General features: G+C 40.3%; 1 protein-coding gene across 1 annotated transcript in view; it reads left to right on the top strand.

Annotated features, from left to right (window-relative positions):
- LOC122801198 (phospholipid scramblase 1-like) overlaps positions 1-21926 on the top strand; it is a 621378-nt gene that overhangs the window by 68503 nt on the left and 530949 nt on the right. The window lies entirely within an intron of this gene.

Here is a 21926-nt window from a genome sequence, read left to right as displayed (position 1 = left end):
GTCAAGAAACCGTGTATAGAATTTAATGTAAGGCATATAAGTGGTATTATTGAACACGTAATTTTTCTCCCAATATGCCGTCACAATATTGGCAAAACTGCCACCACAGGGAGAGCCCATAGCAACTCCCTGTTTCTGTAAGTAAAGGTCATTTTGGAAACAAAAATAGTTGTTGGTCAATATAATATCCAATAATACTTCTACTAGATAGATTTCTTGGTTAGAGGCTTTTTTACTATGAAGGAATAAACTGGTCCATTCCATCCCTTCTAAGTGGGGGACTGATGACTTGAAACTAGTTATTTCCAAGAATGTATAAAAAATCATATTGTGCCAAAGGGCTTGAGGCATCATTTATATCCAACTGGGCTTGTGGCTGATTCCCTTTTTCACCTGGAACTGAATTCTCTTTTTGACCAGCAGTGACTTGCTTTAATGGACTTAATGTTGAAACACTATAGTGGCCAGATAGTACAACTATCTAAAGAAGTCTCAGAGTTAAATTCATTGATTATAAATCATATGGATTTTTGTAGGTACAAATATGAATATGAGAGATTTTTGTCAGCATAGACCAGCTGTTAGATAAGCTGAAACTGAACAAAATCAAAAAAATGAACAGGGACCATGTAGCCTACGAAAACGGGTCAGCTTATCCTAAACCGCCCTTGTCCCAAGTTGGGTTAGCACTTTATGCTGACAACAATTCTAGAGGCACTATTGATAAGGGTAACACCAATACTCATTCTCTTACTGATACGGACACAGAGGTTTGCCTCCGCCCTGAACAAAATCAGGTCAGACGGAGCGAGCGGCTCCGCTCTAACAACAAATTAGGGAATTACAACTATCCAGGAAAATGTTTGGCTAAACAACGCTAACGTGAACAAGGTAAATTTTCACAAGGACACTCACCCTGGCGCTATCCTGAAAAAAACAAACAACTCTTATCAAAAAAACAAACAGCGGGGGAACAACAGGCGCAGGAGATAGCACATACTGTGTGACATGAAGTGACTGTTATTAAAAACAAAGCTGGGGATTTTCCAGTGGCGGATTCAGGAATCTGCAAAAGGGGGGGCGCAGATGTTCAACATTTTCTGGCCGATGATATGAGTGTTGACTACTTGTGCAGTCAACAGTATGATACAGATCTCTTCAAAGGGGCATATCCATCTCTAGAGTAATGAAACCCTCATCTGGAACCCTACACAGAAGCTTAGCTTGGTAATGAATTGCTGTGATTTCTGGTATCCTCGCTGCCAACACAGCGATAGTCTTGTCTCTAGCATGTCCCCCACAACCTCACTACTAAAGAAGAGCCAGTATGGGTTTCAAGCCACAAACTGAACAGGAGTCAGCTGGGATATACTTGGAGCTTTGACCCAGTGGAACCATTTAATGGGGTAGGTTATGACAGTGCAAAAAAAAAAAAGTCAGGGCAACTGTGGCTTAAAGTAACACACACCATCAGGCATAGGTAACCCTTCTGTTTTTCCATGTTATTTTGCTAAAATGCTGCATTACCTAAATGTGGTCACTGTAAACAAAGTACAACTAATTTTTGCTTGATCATTCAACAGACAAATACAGCATACCTTTCAACCTCTTGGAGCAAGAAATCTGGACAACGCCATGGGACAAAGGCCCAAAAATAGGGACATTTTTTAAATATTGCTCCTACAATCTTAGAAAGTTGATAGAACAGGTTTTGCATTAGCATAAATTTTCTGAAGGATATGGAATCTGAAACTCAAATGTTGGTCATTTTCCAAGTTCAAGTTCGATCTTCACTAATGTGTTAGTAATTTGCCAGAAAACCAAAATTTTATGAAAAATAGGCCAAAGGTAGGAAGCAAAAAGCTGTACAGTTGACAGGTATGAATACAACAGTACAATACGACACCACTCAAAACATGTGAACAACTATCCAGGGAGATCCTACTCTGATCCACGACAACTTGCAAACAGACTACAACAAAAGGTTGATCACACACACACACACACACACACACACACACACACACACACACACACACACACACACACACACACACACACACACACAACATGAAACAGCATATCAGGAAATTGCAGAACTGTAATAAAAATGAAACTGAATGTGTCCTCTTGTTCAGAGTTTCCATCTGCATAGCTGATGATGTGCTTTGTATCACAAGTGCCAGTAGTACATCCCTCATACATACACACACACACACAAAAAAAATCAGTGGTGACAGACATTTTTCTGAATTAATCTCTTTCACCTGACCTTAAAACTGAGAGGGCTACATGAGTCTTGCCCTCTTCCTCCTCAGCAGACAAATGTACTGCCCAGTCCAGCTACCTCACCTTCTCATCTCACATGTGATCATCACTGCAGATGCAGCACAGCAGCAACAGCCTCACTCACCCGCAGCTGTGCCATGTAGCAAATCAGCAGCAGAAAGGACAAGGACTCTGCTAATACAGCAGCTGCATCGTGTTGAGCATACCACATTCTGGGACCCAACTAGATCAGTTTACATCAGCACCCATTTTTTGAAGAAGAGGTATGAAACTTTAACATCAGGTATTATTGGCTTCAGACTTGCAAGTTTGACTGAAAAGCACCTTAAACATTCTGAAATAAGGACACCATCAGCCGCTCACCCTAATGATTATAACAAAGTTAATTACTAATAAAAAGAGCGTTCGCTAACCATATGCACTGTCTGCTGCAGCTTAACAGACTCAACACCTTCTATATATATATATATATATATATATATATATATATATATATACACATACATACATACATACATACACACATACATACACACATACATACATACACACACACACACACACACACACACACACACACACACACACACACACACACACATAAAGAGAGAGGGGGGGAGAGATGCACAAATTTATATATGTTCTACAACATATTATGTTTGTCTTGCTATTAAACAAGCATCAACCCAATGAAACAAAGTTGAAGTTGCAAAATGTTGACAGAGTTGCTTGTAATATACAAAAAGGGAAAAACAGCTGAACAAAAATGATAGCATAGGATGTGCACAAAACTGATTACCCTTAAGGCTGGAAAAAATTTCCTCAGTACTAGGTTTTGTCTAGTTACTTGTAGTACTTACACCAGCAATAAAGAAAACAGAATATGGATCAAAATTTCAAGACACCACACTTAAGCAAAACAAATAGTACAGTTTTGTACCTACCATAAATGTAGATGTTCGAGGATCTCCATTGCTGCAGTCCTGACTAATGGGTACTCCGCTGCCCTCCATCGGCCCGAATACCAAAGGGCTAGATCTGGCGTCAGTCATGGCGCCCGAGACTGACGTGGTGTCAGTATAAATGCGCATGACCGACGCCATAACTTTAGTCTTTCTTGCCTCAGATGTCAGAATGCAAAAATAAAACACCACCCAAAAACCCCAATCTAAAAAGAAAAAGGGGGAAGGAGGGAGGGAAAATTGGACTGCAGCAATGGAGATCCTCGAACATCTACATTTATGGTAGGTACAAAACTGTACTATGTTCGTCGTCTCCCATTGCTGCAGTCCTGACTAATGGGTAGAATCCCAGAGCCACGGAAAAAACAAAAAGGGAGGTCGGACAACTAAATAGCCTGAGGAGCTGCAGACATGCCCTGTAAGACTGCAGTGGCAAACCCAGCCCTAGACGTAGAATAAAGAGGCAAATGATAATGCTTCGTAAAGGTATGTACAGAACTCCAGGTAGCTGCCTCTAGAATGTCTTTAGTAGCTACCCCTCTTAAAAAAGCAGTAGATGTGGCCGTAGCCCTAGTAGAATGAGGCCTGATCCCAACTGGAACCTCTTTACCATGATGAGAATAACAAAAGCAATACAATGGCCAATCCACTTGAAATAGTTTGTTTGAGACAGCCTTTCCACGGGAAGTCACAGCAAACGAAACAAACAACTGATGAGAACTTCTGAACTCTTTGGTTCTGAACAAATAATATCGTAACTGCCTATGTACATCCAAAGAATGCAAAACTTTTTCCCCTTCAGTTTGGGGGTCAGCATAAAAAGTAGGCAAATGTATAGACTGGTTCAATGCCACATTAGAAACCACTTTAGGCAGAAAAGTAGGATTAGTACGTAAGGAAACTCTGTCCCTGTGAAAAATCAGAAAAGGTTCCACTGCCATGAGAGCCTGTAATTCAGATACCCTTCTAGCAGAAGTAACAGCCAACAAAAAAGCAGTCTTCCAAGACAACAACTTCAAGTCAGTCGTAGCTGCAGGTTCAAAAGGAGGCAGAGTCAGCTTCTCCAAAACAAAATTAAGATCCCAAGCAGGAATAGGAGCCCTCCATGGGGGTCTTATATTCTTTGCCCCTCTAAGAAATTGTTTAAGCAATGGATGTGAAAATAAAGGAGGGTCACCAGCATAGTGAGCAGAAATAGCTGCAGCATGCACTTTAATAGAAGAGAAAGACAAACCCTTGTCCAATAACATAGTCAAATATTGCAATGTACAACTCAAATCAGGCAATGTGACCTCAAAGCCTTTAGCTGAACTCCAAAGAAAAAATCTCTTCCATTTATCAGCATAAACTTTTCGAGTACTAGGACGCCTGGCTTCCAAAAGAACATCCAAAACTTGTTGAGGGAGCTGAAGGCCCTCATTCTCTAAAACTGAATGTGCCAGGCTGTCAGGTGCAGGGATCGCACCCTGACATTGAGAAAATGATTGTTTTCTTGAGACAATAAGTGAGGAATCCGTGGTAATGGCCAAGGGGCCTCCTGAATTAAACTCCTCAACAGAGGGTACCAATGCTGACGAGGCCAATCCGGTGCTATAAGGATCATGCACGGTTTGTCCCTCCTGACTTTCAACAGGACTTTTGGAAGAAGAGGCAGAGGAGGAAAGGCATACACGTGAAGGTTGCTCCAACTGAAGGATAGTGCATCTATTTTCCAGGCTTTCGGATGAAACAGCCTTGTGCAAAACAGAGGTAGTTGGAAATTCAGAGGAGAAGCGAACAGATCTATGTCTGGAGTTCCCAAGCCATGGTCAACTGATGAAACACCTGAGGATCCAACTTCCATTCGTGAGGATCCACCATTTGTCTGCTCAGAACATCTGCTAACGAATTTTGTTCCCCTGGCAGAAACAGTGCTCGAAGAGTGATGTGCAGATCCAAAGCAGTTTCCCATAACAGCATTGCTTGTCTGCAAAGAGGGTAAGAATGAGTTCCCCCCTGCTTGTTGATGTACCACATGACAGTTGTGTTGTCTGTTCGAACCAACACCAGTCCCGGGCGAAGCAGATCCTTGAATGCTTTTAAGGCAAATTGAACTGCCAGCATCTCCTTCATATTGATATGCAAGTGAAGCAACTCCGGGGGCCAAAGGTCTTGAATCCATTTTCCTTTGAAATGAGCACCCCAGGCTGACTCCGAGGCATCTGTCGTTAATATCTGACTTGCCTCTGGTTGGGTCACAGAGAGTCCCTTGTTTAGGTGACATTCCTGAGCCCACCACACAAATTCCTGCTGGATGCAAGGAAGAATCCGAATGACAGTGTCCAAATCGTGGCTGTGTTGAGTCCAAACGCTTTTGAGATACCATTGTAGCTTCCGCATATGCAGTTTGGCATTGGGAAGTACTAGAATGCAAGATGCCATGAACCCCAAGGCTTGAAGGACTGTCCTTGCAGTCAGCCTGGACAGGACTGATAGCTGTAGGAAGTACTGGTGAAGATTTCTTTGTTTGTCCGGGGTAAGAAATGCCATCTGAGTCGCTGTATTCAGACTCACACCCAGAAAACACATCTCGTGAGGGTACTAGACTGGACTTTATTTCGTTCACAGAATACCCCAGGCATCTGAAAACTGTCATCACACACTGCAGATGTCGAAGTAGGTTGTGCTTGTCTTGAGCCAGTATCAAACAATCGTCCAGATAGGGATAAATCTGAATTCCCCGTAGTCTGAGAAAAGCTATTACTGGAGCCAGGACTTTCGTGAATACCCTGGGTGCAGTAGATAAGCCAAAGGGCAATGCAGAGAACTGATAATGCAAATTCCCAGTCCGAAACCTCAGGAATTTCCTGCAACTGGGCCTGATAGGAATGTGAAGATAGGCCTCCTTGAGATCCAAAGTCACCATCCAGTGATCCCTGCCCAGCATAGGCAACAGCTGTTGCAGTGTTAACATCTTGAATTTCGGAATTTCTAGAAAGGTGTTTAGAATGGATAAATCCAGAATGGGCCTCCAAGTATTTCCTTTCTTTGGCACTAAGAAAAGACTGGAATAAAACCCTGTGCCCCTTTCCGCCAAAGGAACTTCCTGTATTGCTCCCAACTGGAGCAGAGAAGAAATCTGTGCCTGTGCTTCCAATTTTTGCTGATGAGGCACATCCGCATACCGTTGAAAGGCGGAAAGTGTGAAAATAAAATTTGTAGCCTCGAGTTACAATGTCCAACACCCATTTGTCCTGGGTAACCAAATGCCAATTTCCGTTGAAAAGTCCCAGTTTTCCGCCCAGAGGAGCTGCCAGCAAAGCAGAGTCCGCAGCCGAAGACACAGGTCATTGGGTCTGCTTCGAAAGGACTGACCCTTGCCCTCCCAGCAGAAGGGGTAGAGGAACTCAAAGACCTAGAAGTAACAGGGCCCTGAAAGGAAGCCCTACCTCTACTACTCGACTTGCCTCTAGAATGAAAATCCGAAGAGGGAAAAGACCATCCCTTAGCAGGCCAATTCCTATTGAATTTAGGAGGCTGAACCTGTAAAATTCCTTCACTGTCTGCATAGATTTAGCTTTTTCCTCCATTTTTTCAAAACTAATTCCACAGGAGGGCCAAAAGAACATCAGACTGCAAAGGAGCATCCATAATCTGAGCTTTAACATGCTCCGACAAGGACTGATCTTTAAGCCAGGCATGTCTGCGAACAACAGAACTAGTAGCAGCCACCCTGGAAGAAGCTTGTAAAGCATCAAAACCACACTGCAGAGAATGCTTCCCAACCTGGTCTGAAGCATGCACTAAATCCTGAAGCTCCTTACAGTCAATACCTTCAGCTAAAGCATCCACTTTACATTTCAATTGACTTAAAAAATTCTGATACTTGAGCATATGAAACTGACAATTCAAAGCCCTCATAGCCAAAGTAGAAGAGGTATACAGTTTTACCCCACCTATCCAGGGCCCTAGCATCTTTGTCCAGAGGAACTGGATTCTTAACCACAGAGGCCTTAACGCCCTTGGGGCCTTGAGAAATAGTTTCAGGATCAGCCCTAGGGCTCTTAAACAAGTACTTGTGAGCTTCGAACCCTGTAGTATCTATCTGGTTTAACAGGGGCAGGAGGCAGAGAATCGGGTTAAGGGCAGCCTCAGAAAACACATCCTGAACAACATCCAGTACAGGAGGAATAGCCAAGGGCCTGTGCTGAGGCAAAAACAAAAATTCTCTCAGCCTTTTACGAGAATCAGAATAATCCTGGCCCTCCCATTTGAAATGTTCCCTCATGGAATGCAAAGTTTCAGAGAAAGAAAAATCTTCTGGAGGGGACGCAGAGGGAGAAGCATCCTCAGCCCCTGAATCAGAATAGGGGGGGAAATCCTGAAGGCTTTCCACAGAGGAATCAGACTCAATGGAAGACTGAACCAAACCCTCCAACTCTGTCTCTACCCTGGGCCTCTTCTGAGGGGGAGGCATGGAACCCCTAATTAAAGAAATCAAATCTTCAGCCATCTTCAGCATGTGCTTCCTAGGAGCTGGACCCTGGGGAAAAGCACCCGCAGGGGCAGATTTGGACTTAGAATGGCCTTTGCCTAGAGAAGGAGGAGGCTTAACCACCCTACGAGGGGAGGGAGCCACAGACAACAGAGGAGCACCCTCAACCTGGCCTAACAAAGGAGAAGCCACCCCCTGTAGTAACAAAGGCTCCCCTTGACACCCAGGCACACCGTCAGAAAGAGCCACTGAAGCAGCCAGTGGTTCAACAGGACCGACGTCCGGAGTGGACACCCCATCCTGCTTGGACCGCAAAGACTTTTCTTTGCGCTTCCTAGAAGAGCCAGTCGTCGGAGAATCCGACGGCATGTTGTAATTACAACGGTTACCAAACACCAGCCTAGCACAGTCCAACCGACGTTTAACAGTACGCTTATTAAAAGTAGCACAAAAGCGACACCCAACAACGTTGTGCTCAGGCCCTAAACAAGGAATGCAGAGTGAATGGTAATCCCTATGAGGAATCTGTTTCCCACAAGAAATACAGTTATTAACTTTTTCTGACATCCGACAATACTGAGACAAGAAAAAGACAAAAAATAATATGTCCCCAATGGGGTACTTAGCCCAACTTGGTCTCCGGTCTGAAACTCGAAAACCGACAATTCCAGAACGCCGAACGGCACTTGCAAATTCTGCTTCTGCTCAGGACAATGCGGCAAGAAAGACTAAAGTTATGGCGTCGGTCATGCGCATTTATACTGACACCACGTCAGTCTCGGGCACCATGACCGACGCCAGATCTAGCCCTTTGGTATTCGGGCCGATGGAGGGCAGCGGAGTACCCATTAGTCAGGACTGCAGCAATGGGAGACGACGAACATCAACATTTACCTGCTATTTTTTTTCTTCCTTATAAAAAAAATGCATAATTCCCAAGTTAGTCATAAAGCTTTCCTTCATCCAACAAGCCTCCCCTGAAACTTTATAAGATATAATGAATAATATATTCCTGTAGGGTTAATCTCCTTGTGTTATTAAACTACTGAACCACAGTCAAAATAATGTTGTGCACAAAACTTCTCAAGCCACCATAAACAGTTATTTACAACCAAATTCGTTTTTGCACTTTCTAATTAACTGCACAACAAAGGCCACAACTTATTTTAAACAAATGCTGCTTTGCATCCAGTACTATAGAAACTGAGACTAAAACCGTTTGATAATTGCCCATCTTTCAAGAAATAAAGCACATTTTGAAATTACCTCTCATTTTCTTCTGAAATTGTATTTAGGTTCCATGAATGAAAGTCAGGAAAGCAGTTGTCCGTGGTAGAAGGCTTCCCCAAAAACTTTTAAGTTCTGAATTTGTACACTGGTATTGATAACAGTCACAGTCCTCAAAACTTAATCTTAAACGGAATTCATCCTATCTTTACTGCCTAAATTAGCAGGTCTCTCAAACGGCAGCTACAAGTATGGACTATACCAAGTAGGAAACAAGTGTGGGGGCAATTATAAGTTATTAACAAATGTATGGCTCAAGTCTTAAGGCAGCTTAATTCAAAACACCCCTGTATTCCTACAGACTACATGTTTCTTTCCAAGTGAACAGAGGAGCACCATGGCAGCCGGACAGAAGAGAAAATGGGCTGCTGAAAAACATACAGAAGTTTGTTCAGAATAAAATATTCGAATGATAAAAATTTCTTATCAAAATGTTCTGTTTTGTATACACTTAAACACATATGTTGATCGTGCAGATCATTTACAAGAAGCTGCGACTGCACTTACATAAAAACCAGTAATGCAGAGGAAGTGCAAATGAGAATGCAGTTTGTCCATTCTGCATTTTATGAAAAAAAAAAAGGATTTTATTAATGACATGTTTTGATTGCTCAGATTGCTACAAGCAAGCTACCTGTATGTGCGTTTTTTTCACTTCCCGACAGCCTTAACATTTCCAAACCTGCTCATTGCTGATGGGGGGGAATAGCACTTGCATTGTAACGGTCTAAAAACTGGATTGGTAGCAAACTAGGTTTAAATCTGGTTTCTTGAAAGAGTTTAAAAAATTGCTACCAAAACACAGTTCGGCAGTGTACTGCTGACTGTCACTCGTCTAGTAATATCCTACACTTCCAAAGTTTCTGGGCATTCTAAATAAAAAAAGAAAATCCTAGTGGTCAGGGAGTGTGTAAATCCACAGTAAATATGTAATCAAACCAAGTTACCGAAACTATGCATAAACATATACTGACTGCTGTACGTTTCCCAGTTGACGTTTCTATTATTTGCTAATTAGACTGCAATCATATAAAATACTCTGACAAACGTAAAACACAGACACAGAACAGACAAACAGTACAGTAGTGTGCCAAACTAGGTACGCTGTCTACTGTACCACTTCGACATGATTTTTTCAAGGCTTGCTTAATGGGAAAAATACCTTGAGTCTCGGAACACTGCTGTTGAGTATCGCTCGCAAATTGCTGGGACAAGATCTTCACCATAAAATCAGCTCTGCTCTTTAGCTTGGCCATTACTAGTAAGTGCTACTAGTAACTGAAATTTAAAACTATTATTCTCTCAACGATGGACTCCTCCCTATTAGAAACTGTCACCAAATTACACTTTCAATGAAGGACAGTGGGAGACGCAGTTAGAGGAGCTATCGGAGATCGTAGAACAGATCACCTGACTGCAACTTCCAATTGCATCTCCAATGCATCTTTGACGCAAGCAATAAAAAAAAAAAAGTGACAGCAAACTGAAATAAATATGCTGTTTTGGCGGCAAACAGATTTCTGTATAACAGCGCATTTCTTTTTTTTAAGCCACAAATGTATCATGGCTTTCAAAAAGAGGAGGCACACGCCCCTGCACCCAGGTCTAAATCTGCCACTGTTTTCATATTTTCAACTATTCATCTGTTGACATTGACCCAGCTTTAGTAGAACTATTAGTGAAAGGTAACACGTTTGTGCCTAGCCGACAGTTTAACATGGTTCAAACTGTGAAGGATTTGAAACTGTTTGTAAGGAAACTTAATTTAAAAGTTCTCATGGGTAATTTGGACATATCTAACAAGCCCTTTCGGGTACCTAGTGTGTATAACCCTCCACTTCACCCCACTTTGAACATGTTTGAAATCATGACTGAATTGGACTTGAGATTCTTTTCTAATAACTATAACAGGTTATTCAAAAAAAAAATACACGTTGAAAATACCACATATGATGAAAAACTTGCATTAAACTTGTTTAAATCATTACATGTGAGAGCTGTTAAACCTGATAAAGGTGGGGGTCTAGCTTTATTTGACTCAGTGGATTATGTTGGCAGAGTACAGGCAATATTGGATAATGAGGCTTATGATAAGACCTCAATTAATGAAGTAAATGTCACTTATAAGCAAATAAAAGGTTATATTAATGATTTATTCATAGAAGCCAAAATTGATATCAACCTACACAATTATATGACTATGTTATGGCCAAAAATTCCTGTTTTATTTGCAATACCTAAAATACACAAGAACTTGATAAACCCACCCTTTAGACCTCTAATAGATGGTCGTGGTTCTATCACGTATCCTTGTGCCAAAGTGGTGGATAGTATACTAAAAAAATATTTAATCACCGAAACCCAAGTTTGTAAAGATTCTTGGGCATTCTTGCACAACATCAATGACTTGCAGTTTGATGAATATAACAACTTTATAACTATTGATGTGAAAGAACTTTATACATCAATCCCCCACTTAGAAGGGATGGAATGGACCAGTTTATTCCTTCATAGTAAAAAAAGCCTCTAGCCAAGAAATCTATTAGAAGTATTATTGGATATTATATTGACCAACAACTACTTTTGTTTCCAAAATGACCTCTATTTACAGAAACAGGGAGTTGCTATGGGCTCTCCCTGTGGTGGCAGTTTTGCCAATATTGTGATGGCATATTGGGAGAAAAATTACGTGTTCAGTAATACCACTTATATGCCTTACATTAAATTCTATACACGGTTTCTTGACGACATATTCATTGTATTTAGAGGCAATGTAGATACAGCAAATGCATTGCTTGAATACTTTAACAGCTCTACCAGTTTCCTCATATTTACATTCAACTTTCAGGTGTCCGGTATTGATTATCTTGATGTGAAATTAATTAAGGATGTAGGTAACAATAGGTACATATCAAGAATGCACAGAAAAGACACATATTGTAATGCATTTCTACACTTCTCTAGCTCACATTCCTTATCACAAAAGTGGTCTATAGTCAAAGGCCAAATGATAAGGGCTGCTAGGATGGTGTCTTGTGATAATGACTTTGAAGATGAATGTAATTTCCTTGGTGGCATGTTCCAGCAAAGGAGATATCCAGCGTCCTTGGTTGAAGCAATTACTAGTGACGTATGCCTGAGAAGGGCTAACAAGTTTATTAAACCCATTTTAAGTCGTTGTGAAAGGTTAGACATTTATGAACTGTGGCCAAAGGACACTATTGATGCTGGTGAGGACCATGAGTCTGGCACGACAGGGCGTGGAACACTAGTAAGTTTATTTGAAAACAGTTTTATTACTCCATTCAGCTCCGACAGTATACTTATCAGAATTATAATACATAAAAACTGGGAGCTTATAACACATGATAAAATGTTAGCAGATAAATTAAATGACACCTCTAAAATCATTTTTAAGAGAGGAACTAATTTAAAGTCTATATTAGAGTCTACTACTAGCAGGAGGTTCAACAGACTTACAGGTATGTCTACCTGCAGTTGTTGTAGTATGTGTAAATTTGTTACCACAGGCAACTCATTTACCATCAATGGAACGAAGTACAAAATAAAACACAATTTAAACTGTAATTCAAAAATGGTGGTCTACGTTGCACTGTGTTCCTTATGTAAAGTTTTTTACATTGGGAAAACAGAGCGTAGACTAAGAGACAGAATTTATGAACACAGTTATGCAATAAATACAAACAAAAATGAAAATGCCTTGGCTAGGCACTCTATGGCAAATGGTGGGCATAAATTTAGTTTTATGGCAATAGACCAAGTTCAGTCTAACATTCGAGGTGGCCCTTATAATTTAATTCTTGAAGAATGTGAATTGACATGGCAAATCAGATTAAATGCTTTTGTCGAACCTGGTCTAAATGACCATTGTAATATACTATGTCTTTTAAAACTTAAAAGTTTAGAAAGAAAGTAAATAATTTCATACATTTTTTCAGGTCATTGGTATGTTTTATTTATACTATTATCTTTTTGTATAAACATCATACATATATATTTTTTACATGTGGGTATACATATACATATATATATATATATATATATATATATATATATATATATATATATATATATACACACTCTTTTATCATATACCTTTTATATCAACACCTTTAATATAAATATTCAAGGTTTACAGGTGGTGACGATGTTTCTATAAGTTGTAAACAGTTGGCAGTTTACAACAATTGTGACATTATAGTTTTCAGTTATGAAAGATTATTTATAAGATATTTTATAAGTTTTAATAAGGTACTACTTTTTGTAGAATCAATACACTATTTAGGCAAGATCATGTAACTGTATTTCACTATTTACTGGCTACGTGTTGTTTTGAAGTGTAATCTGAAGAAGTTGCCTTAATAAGGTGACGAAAAGCGCTTAATTAAAAAAGTATTTTTCAAGAGTGGTTTGAAGAATATTTTTTGGAGTTTGGTGCCATTGGTGTTTTTTCAGAGCTTTGTCTATACAATTGCTACAGTCTTGAAAATTAACCACAGTTTTGTTTATTTGTCGTACAGGTCACAGTAACTCACAGAGAAGTACAGAAGTAAAGCTGTACATACATGTGTATCACATTTATTATGATTACAAATATGTCTTTGCAAATCTGCATGACACTAATACCACTGACATGTTTAACTCACACACATTTGACACTTACTAGTGATTTGATGTTATCACCATATATGTGTGTGTCAAGTGATGACATTGCTCATGCTCCATGTGGATGTTGTCTTGATGTGGGCATGTCTGTTTGCCTGTACTGGTGTCTTTACCTATCAGCACATGCCTGGATGTGTTCACATTAATGCAAGAGACCTTAATGCTTTGTATATGTCACATATATAGTCATACACAGCCTTAAGGGACATGCCTGTGACCCTGCAGACTTGCTCATGGAAAAGTTTACATGTATGTGTTTTGCCATATATATCTACATGGCACTGTACAGCAGTATAGCATCCTGCCATGTATTACCTGTGTTGCACATGTGAAACACATGGGACAATGGCTAGCTTGATGGTATTTGCAGGGTTAGATATCAACTATAGCATGTCTGGTCATATTGAACTAGCAGGCTATATGCCCTGGGCCATTTATGAGCATAGGCTGAAAGGTTACCTAGCTGTAGCCAACGGACAGGTAACGTTCAGTGGCCAGTTCAAGCAGTGCCACAGAAGTGATCCACAGGCTTAATGATATATTTGCCATGCGGTCATCACACCATGTCTCAAAGAGGGGCAATGTGCAGCTTTGCTGGACAGGGATGCATATTATGACAGGAATATGCAACGTGTATGGGACAGGGATCTGTCAGGCATGTTATGATCCTTGTACTAGAAAGGTGGATGTCCATGAAGTATGTGTTTATTTGGAATCAGGATGTAAGTGCAGCATGTCCAACATCTCTGGGTTGGACATGGCTTTATTCAGGGTAGGCATCATGCTACATAGTGGAGCTAGGGTTTGAGAAGGCCGGTGTAGGCCATCTGAACATGGCCAATAACCCTTAAAGGAAATACGTGATCTATTATGGGTCACTTGAGTGTTGAGTATGGCTGAACAACAATCTCTATATTCATGCATGGCACCCTGTCATGATTAGGGGTGCCACTTATGACTGTCTGACTGGTCTGGTGAAGTGACTATCAAAGGAAAGACTACTGTCCAGCTGCATCTCATACACATACAGTTTCCATTAAGTTGACCGCTGCCTAGGTGGTAGTTCATGGGTACAGTGTTTTTAACATAGGGAATGACAATGCAATACTTGGCTGTGAGATTGTGGCCATATGTCACACACCACACATCTGACCCATAAAGGCCCTTCTGTATGTTGCCCACAGCACTCATTGAGTCAACTATTGCTCCTAGTTCACAGTCATTTGCAAACTTCAATAGGCAGATGCCTTCTGTGTTAGTCTGTGTGGTATAGATAACAAAGAGAGGGAGTACCAGGAATGAACCCTGTATTACTGTGTCTGGCACTGGTTTGATGTGCGTGTATTAGTCAGACACCTTCTGTAGTGCTGGTTCTGCCAGCTGTCCAGTTGCCAACCAATCTTGTGACATAGGAATATACACCTAGTTCGCTGAGTGTAGCTGGAACACAGTATGGGTGATGGTGTCCTAAGACCTGGCAAGGTCATGATATGCTGTGTGAATCAACCTTACTGTGATCTACATCTGTACTGACTACATCAAATACATTGATCAAGGTTCATGGCCTTACAGACCAGACTCAGCAGGGTAGTAGTACACTATTTCTCATTATCAGTGGTGTCTCCCCCTTTGTGGGGTGTGCTAACTGTTGCTGTGCACCATTCATTGTGTACACAGCCCGACATTAAGCTATGATTGAACATGATGTGTATGTGGAGAGCAAATTGTTCTGACATTTGTGCAAAATATACCCTGGGATGTTGACAGGTCCCATGCAAGCTGTATGTATGGCTTTAAAGAGTGCAGCTTGTACCTGCATAGTTGTTATTACAGGAGCTCTGTAGTGTACATGGATATAAAAATATGTGTACCTATTGGGAGGGAGGGGAGAGTGGGTTTAGGTTATCCAAGACCCTATCTGGATGAACAAGTGCTATTTCTGTAGGTCTAGTACTTCTCATGCCATAGTGCTGTGAAGCACGGCTGGACTTGTTGTGGCCATTACGATTCATGGACACAGCAATAGAATGCTCTGTGGTTGGCCTCATAATATGTGGCTGATTCGTTTCACAATAGCTTTGTGTGGTTTTATATGGTGTATATGCATCTTACTGAGGCTGACCAGGCATCACCTCCACTCATGTGTGTTCACTCTTGCAACAGTTACTGCCTTCTGTGGTACAGTTTAAGGCAGGGTACCACCAGTTTGCCTTCCTGTTTGTGTTTGGTTGAATCTTGGTTCTGTTTCAATGGCACAATCACTGCACTTATATGAGTGCTTAAAGTGCATTTGTGTAGGATTCAGCATTTGCACAAGCATTGTCCATCTGCATGGGTGCCATGACAGTTACCACTTCACTCTTAAGAAGCATAACATTGCCTTTGGAGACTGACTATGTGTAGCATACTGTTAGCCCTGTTTGTGTGACTATGGTGATCCAGGTCATTGGGGTTAATGAAATCCAACATGCATTGAGCACAGGTGTTGGTACATGAGGAGTCTTCCCAGTTCATAATGGGATAGTTGAGAGTAGCCATTATTATGGTTTTCTGTCTCAAACCTAATATTCCCCATTACAGCACAATATGACAGCTGGGAATTCTGAGGCATGGTGGGTGATCTGTTGCAAGGTGCAATTTGGATTCCACTTTGGCACAAAGGTAGTTGCTCAGCATAATGCATCTGAAGTTATGCAAGTGCAACTAGCGTGGAGGTGTACATATCCTTCAAGAATATGGACACACCTGTGGCCTGTGTGTTCCAATAAAGGATAATGGCCACGAGGTGAGGTATGTGTTATAACATGGTCATGCAGGGGTGCTCTTCGGAGCATTAAACCATATCTCGGTCACTGCACAGATATGTTCTCCATGTTAAGGATTGACGTGAGTCCATATTGAGTTTCTGAAATGTATCATTGAGTAGTGAGACCTGAAGTTTATTGCTTGGCTGTCCCTGTTACAGCAGTGGACTTTCACTTGAACTCTGCATGATGAAGGTACTATAGGGGAAGCATGAGCCCTAGCCAGTATCCAGAGTCCTAGATGTGACAGATGCAGGGCCTGTCTGGCAAAGCATCATAGTCTGTCAACCATGTTATCCCAGGCAGAGAAATGCTGGATACCCTTTGAATTACACCAGTACATTAGACAATTGTGGAATACAATCCTTTTTTCCCTGTACTGCAGTATCATTCTGGCCAATGGCAGAATGCTACCCAGGCCTCAGGACATACCTGCACTGGCTGCAAGACCTAACAGTTCTTACATGTGTGTTTCCATGCAGTCCAGGCTACTGCATCACAGGTCCTGCACAACAACATGGAATATGCCAGAGCCATGTGTATAGTTCAAAAGGTAGTCTGAGTGTATGGGTATGTGGCTAATCATGGCAGACAGGCAGCTGACAGTATGTTTGCCCTCGTATAGCTTGGTGTGTAACATAGTTCTAGTGTTTGCATTCGCAAATGAGTACTGTTGGGCATGTTTCTGGCCATGTGTTCTGAGGTGTGGCACAATTTGGCAAACTATGTCATACAGTTTGTGTATTTTGTTGTCTGTCTATTCCAGCTTGGGAGATCTCTTGCTTGGCCAGATACTTATAAGCCTCTGTGAATGTGTGTGATTTCTGGTGGTATGTGTGGTGTCCTTACTGTGTTCTGGTAAGGGTATGTGTTGGTTGTGGTGATGAGATGCATGTGTTAACCTACACCTCATGACTGTCCAGTCCAATCATGGCTGTAGACTGGATTGCCTTCCAGCTTACCTCTGTAACTGCATCCCAGACAATGTGTGGGGTGTGGTGTTAGGTGAATTGGGCAGTGTACATGGCATAGAGATTACATTCCCCCAGGATGGCCACATACACAAAGCTGACGTTAGTCAACACCAGTAGCTGAGTAGTGGACATGCCTGTATGAGCATTCAGTACTACAAGTACCAAGTACTGTATTTAGTTTACTTATTGCTTATGAAGATGTTTTAGGCAGTGATGCTCACAAGTAAATATTTGTTATGGATGTGGCAACACTGGCTATTACAGAAACATAGTAGCTATCTTTAGCAGCAATCCTCATCTGAGGATCACATCACATCCTGATAGTTGATTACAGATGATGCAAGTGTCAACAGGTCTGTATCCTTTTCTGGGTATATGCTCACATATCCACCAGAACCATGAGCTCTGTTGGGCAAGGACACACACTCCCCAAACAGAGTCAATTATCAATAGATTCTGCTGCCACTATCAACATGATCAGGATATAATCAGATAGTATAAGCCATCACCTATGAAGCAGCTATTATCCATGGGCATCAGTCTCCTACATCTTACACTCCTACTGCAGATGTTACACTGTAGTTAAAGAAGATATGCAACTTGTTTCATTACCAGTCCTGTGCACAACCTTACATACAGTATTTGCAAGCGACTGTTAGGTTGGCAATGAGAGGTTAGGCTACACAAACCTGAAAGTTCAGCCAGTGTGTCTCTACTCTCAATATCCACTCTATGTAGGTGTGCACATAGCCATTTGGCCCAGCCCTGTAACAAGGGTCATTACACATTTGCATAACATGTACACATGCACAGCTGTTATTGCTTGCAAACAATACTAGAGAGGTGGATATTATATGTCTTATGTACATGGATAGTTACCTAGCTCTTCCAATTTTCTGTGCTATCATGCTGCTAAACTGTCAGATGAATACAATTCATATGTATCCTGTTATTGTGTATTGTAATCGCCAGTAGACATAACTAATGTTTGCATAACATAACAGAAATGCTATGTAAAATGGAATACAGATCTGCCTAGAATACTGTACATTACACAGTTATTGGCACAATATCCCACAATGCAAGTAATATTTGCAAAGTAAGCCCACCTTTGACATGTTCATCTCACTAATATACCCATACATATGTCTATTGTTAGAATATATCAGCATATACTATCCCCTGTTATAGCACATACTTGGGCCAACCCTGACACTGACAGTGGCTGGAAAATAATTGGTGAATTCCAAGCCCATATATATCATCCCTTGTGGTGTATAAGGAGTTTGCCTTGGGACCTACAGCAGTACACACACAGAATACTACAAGCATTACTACTGCTCAACAATACATCACTACAAGATAGCTATTTCCACTATATGCATTAACTACACTGTAATTATTACAGAACAAGTACTACATACACAGACATACTAAATGTTATACATACCTTCTTGGTAATTGGAGATGTTACTGACTGGTATTTTAATCTTTTTCGGTTTGTGTTTCAATCTTCTGTTGGGTATTTTGTACTGTTCTGCAGGTATATACAGATGGTTTGAATGTGTGACAAGGCATCCTTTTATAGTTAGAGATTGGTAACATGCTATCCTGATCACCATTTGGTGTTCCAAAGTAGTTAATTACATGCACATCAGCTGTGCAGCTACTCCATTAGCTAATACCATGACAACAGTGGAGTATAATTGAGTACTCCACTTGGGCGTTGTCCCTTTGCCTTACTTGTGATGAAGACAGCCTGGAAGTGTTGTCTGAAATCTATTGCAACAGCTGTATGGAGACAAACACAAATATACTGTGTGTAATGCCTAGAAGATTTGGTCTAAATGTGAGTACTGCTGTTATATTTCTGAACATTGCTACTTGTGCAGGGTTTGTCTGTACCTAATACTTCTGCATATGTTTCTGTCTGGCCAGGATGTTTGACCAGCTTAAGGCTGTATGGCTATGCATATAATGTTAGGGGGTTTACAGTGTGCTCACCAGACATCTTTAGTTTGGTGCAAGTGTGTATCATACTGTGCTGATAATCAGTAATTGGTAACACTTCCTGGTGTAATTACTTTTCAACCCTCTGAAACAGGATTAGTTCAAACAAACCCTGTAACATCAGCAGCTCTTCCATTGTATAACAGCAAATATTTCACATAGGGCCATGTTAGTGTGTCTCTGTCCAGGTATGTCAAGGTTTCAGCAGATGTCGTACAGTGGGTGAATAATTGGTTATGGTATGACAGTATGTATTGTTGTAATTAGTTTGGGTGTGGAGGAGATGTTGGTGGGTGTACATAGCAGATGCAGGTGTGTAGGAACTGCTTTTATACATATTCTATATGTGTGTGAGGGTTCTTTCTCTATGTGAACACCTGTCCCTTAGTGGACTAATACTATGGTAATTGCAGGCTGATTCATTAAGGCACTGTTAAATGCTACCTGTATAGTATGCAGGTAATGTTAGTCCTTGAATCCTTTTGGCAATACATCGGAATGTAATAAAATTTTGCTAAATGAAAGATGTCTGTGTATTTCTGTCATGGATATTTGCAGTCATTGTAGTTGTGTTGGTGACTAACCCTATTTGGCTCATGTCCATAGAACATATTTGTAATAGTGTATTGGCATATACTCTTCATATGTTATGTTCATATTGTTTGGGGTTGGCAGAATCTGTGATTGCTATGGTCCATGTTATACTCAGATTTGAACACTTCAGATGCTGTATACACACATGTATGTATGTATGTGTGTATATATATATATATATATATATATATATATATATATATATATATATATATATATATATATATATTATTGCATATGTTTATATGTGCCTCCATAGATGTGTAGATGTTTTTAACCTATCTATATATCTACATATATGTATATCTCTATATATCGACATGTATCTATGTATCTTTCTCTCTCTCTCTCTCTATATATATATATATATATATATATTTATGTGTATGTGTGTATATGTATATATATATATATATATATATATATATATATATATATATATATATATATATATATAGCATACACCTTTCACTGGGTACATGGCGGTTGTCCTGTTTCCACACAATCCTCCCTTTTGTGTTTTAACCTGTCTAAATACACAATTGGCATAAGTGCATTTCAGGTAGCTTAGTGGTAGGTTACTTTGAGGATGGTGTACATGGTATGGGTTCTAATCCTGGAAGTGGTTATTATTTTACCTCTCAGAGCAGGCATTGGTAGGGAAAGTGTGATTAACGCACATTTAAGCAGTTGTAAGCAAGATTGCCCTTGGTCTGCGCGACGGTAAGCAAAGGTTGCACCTGTGAAGTGCTTATCTGTTTAAGCGCCGCTTTCTGTCGCGCAAAACCACTTACAACTGATTAAAAGTGCTTTAATCAACCTGCATCCAACAGCTCTTATTCTGGCCCTCAAAATAATTTAACAGCCCTTGCAGGTCTTGAACCCCGGACCATGAACACCACACTCACTGACTTTACCATTAAGGCATCTGAAATATGTGCAAATGTTATGGTGTTTAGAATATACATTTTACTACAGGCATTTCTCACTACTGAAAACAAATGTGATAGTCAGTTGGTGTACATATGTATGATACATGTTAATGTTCATATGTTTGTGGAATTAAGTGTTGCAATGTGACCTGACAGGGTATATTAGGGATGAGAATGATTCTTGTTTTGTGTCCTTTTTTTATTGTCCCCATACTCCATGTATACCCCTCCAGTTCACTTATTGAACATCCAACCCAGGCTCCCCTTGATGCATAATTTCATTACCCATCATTCCTCCCCCACCCCAAACTCCACATACACAACAAACATCTCTTCTATGGTGAATTAAGTTAATATTAATAGTTATAATACCAGAGCTGCATGTGTTTTGTGTACACTTCAATTCCTTTGGATTGCTTCTGTGTCATGAAGTGTGTTCATAGATGTGCATATGTATGGCTAGAGATGTAACTCTATAAATATATATATATATATATATATATATATATATGTATGTATGTGCAGACATCACTGACATGCATATATATATATATATATATATATATATATATATATATATATATATAAAGTATTAATTTTCAACAGTTATACATATGTAGACTTGTATATGTTGATTCACAAACTATATATGTACACAAAGTGACTGTCCCATTTGTGGTCATTACTTTGGAATGCCTATAGTAAAAGGTGTAGTCTAAAAACCATGAAATATGTGTATGGCTTAGTGGTAAGCCCCATGACTATGGTGTGTATGGTGTGTATGGTCCAGGGTTCAAGACCTGCGATACTTTAAAAATGTGTTTTACTCCAGAATAAGGCTCATTTAAGCAGTTGTAAGCATGTTTAAAAGTGTTTGTGTGACATTAAAGCAGCAGTTAAATGAAATTTAAAAA

Source organism: Protopterus annectens, chromosome 4.part1, assembly GCF_019279795.1.
Source record: "Protopterus annectens isolate FY-2018-M chromosome 4.part1, PAN1.0, whole genome shotgun sequence".
Lineage (NCBI taxonomy): Eukaryota > Metazoa > Chordata > Ceratodontiformes > Protopteridae > Protopterus > Protopterus annectens.
The sequence above is the reverse complement of the archived record's forward strand: the minus strand, read 5'-3'. Positions and strand labels throughout refer to the sequence as shown.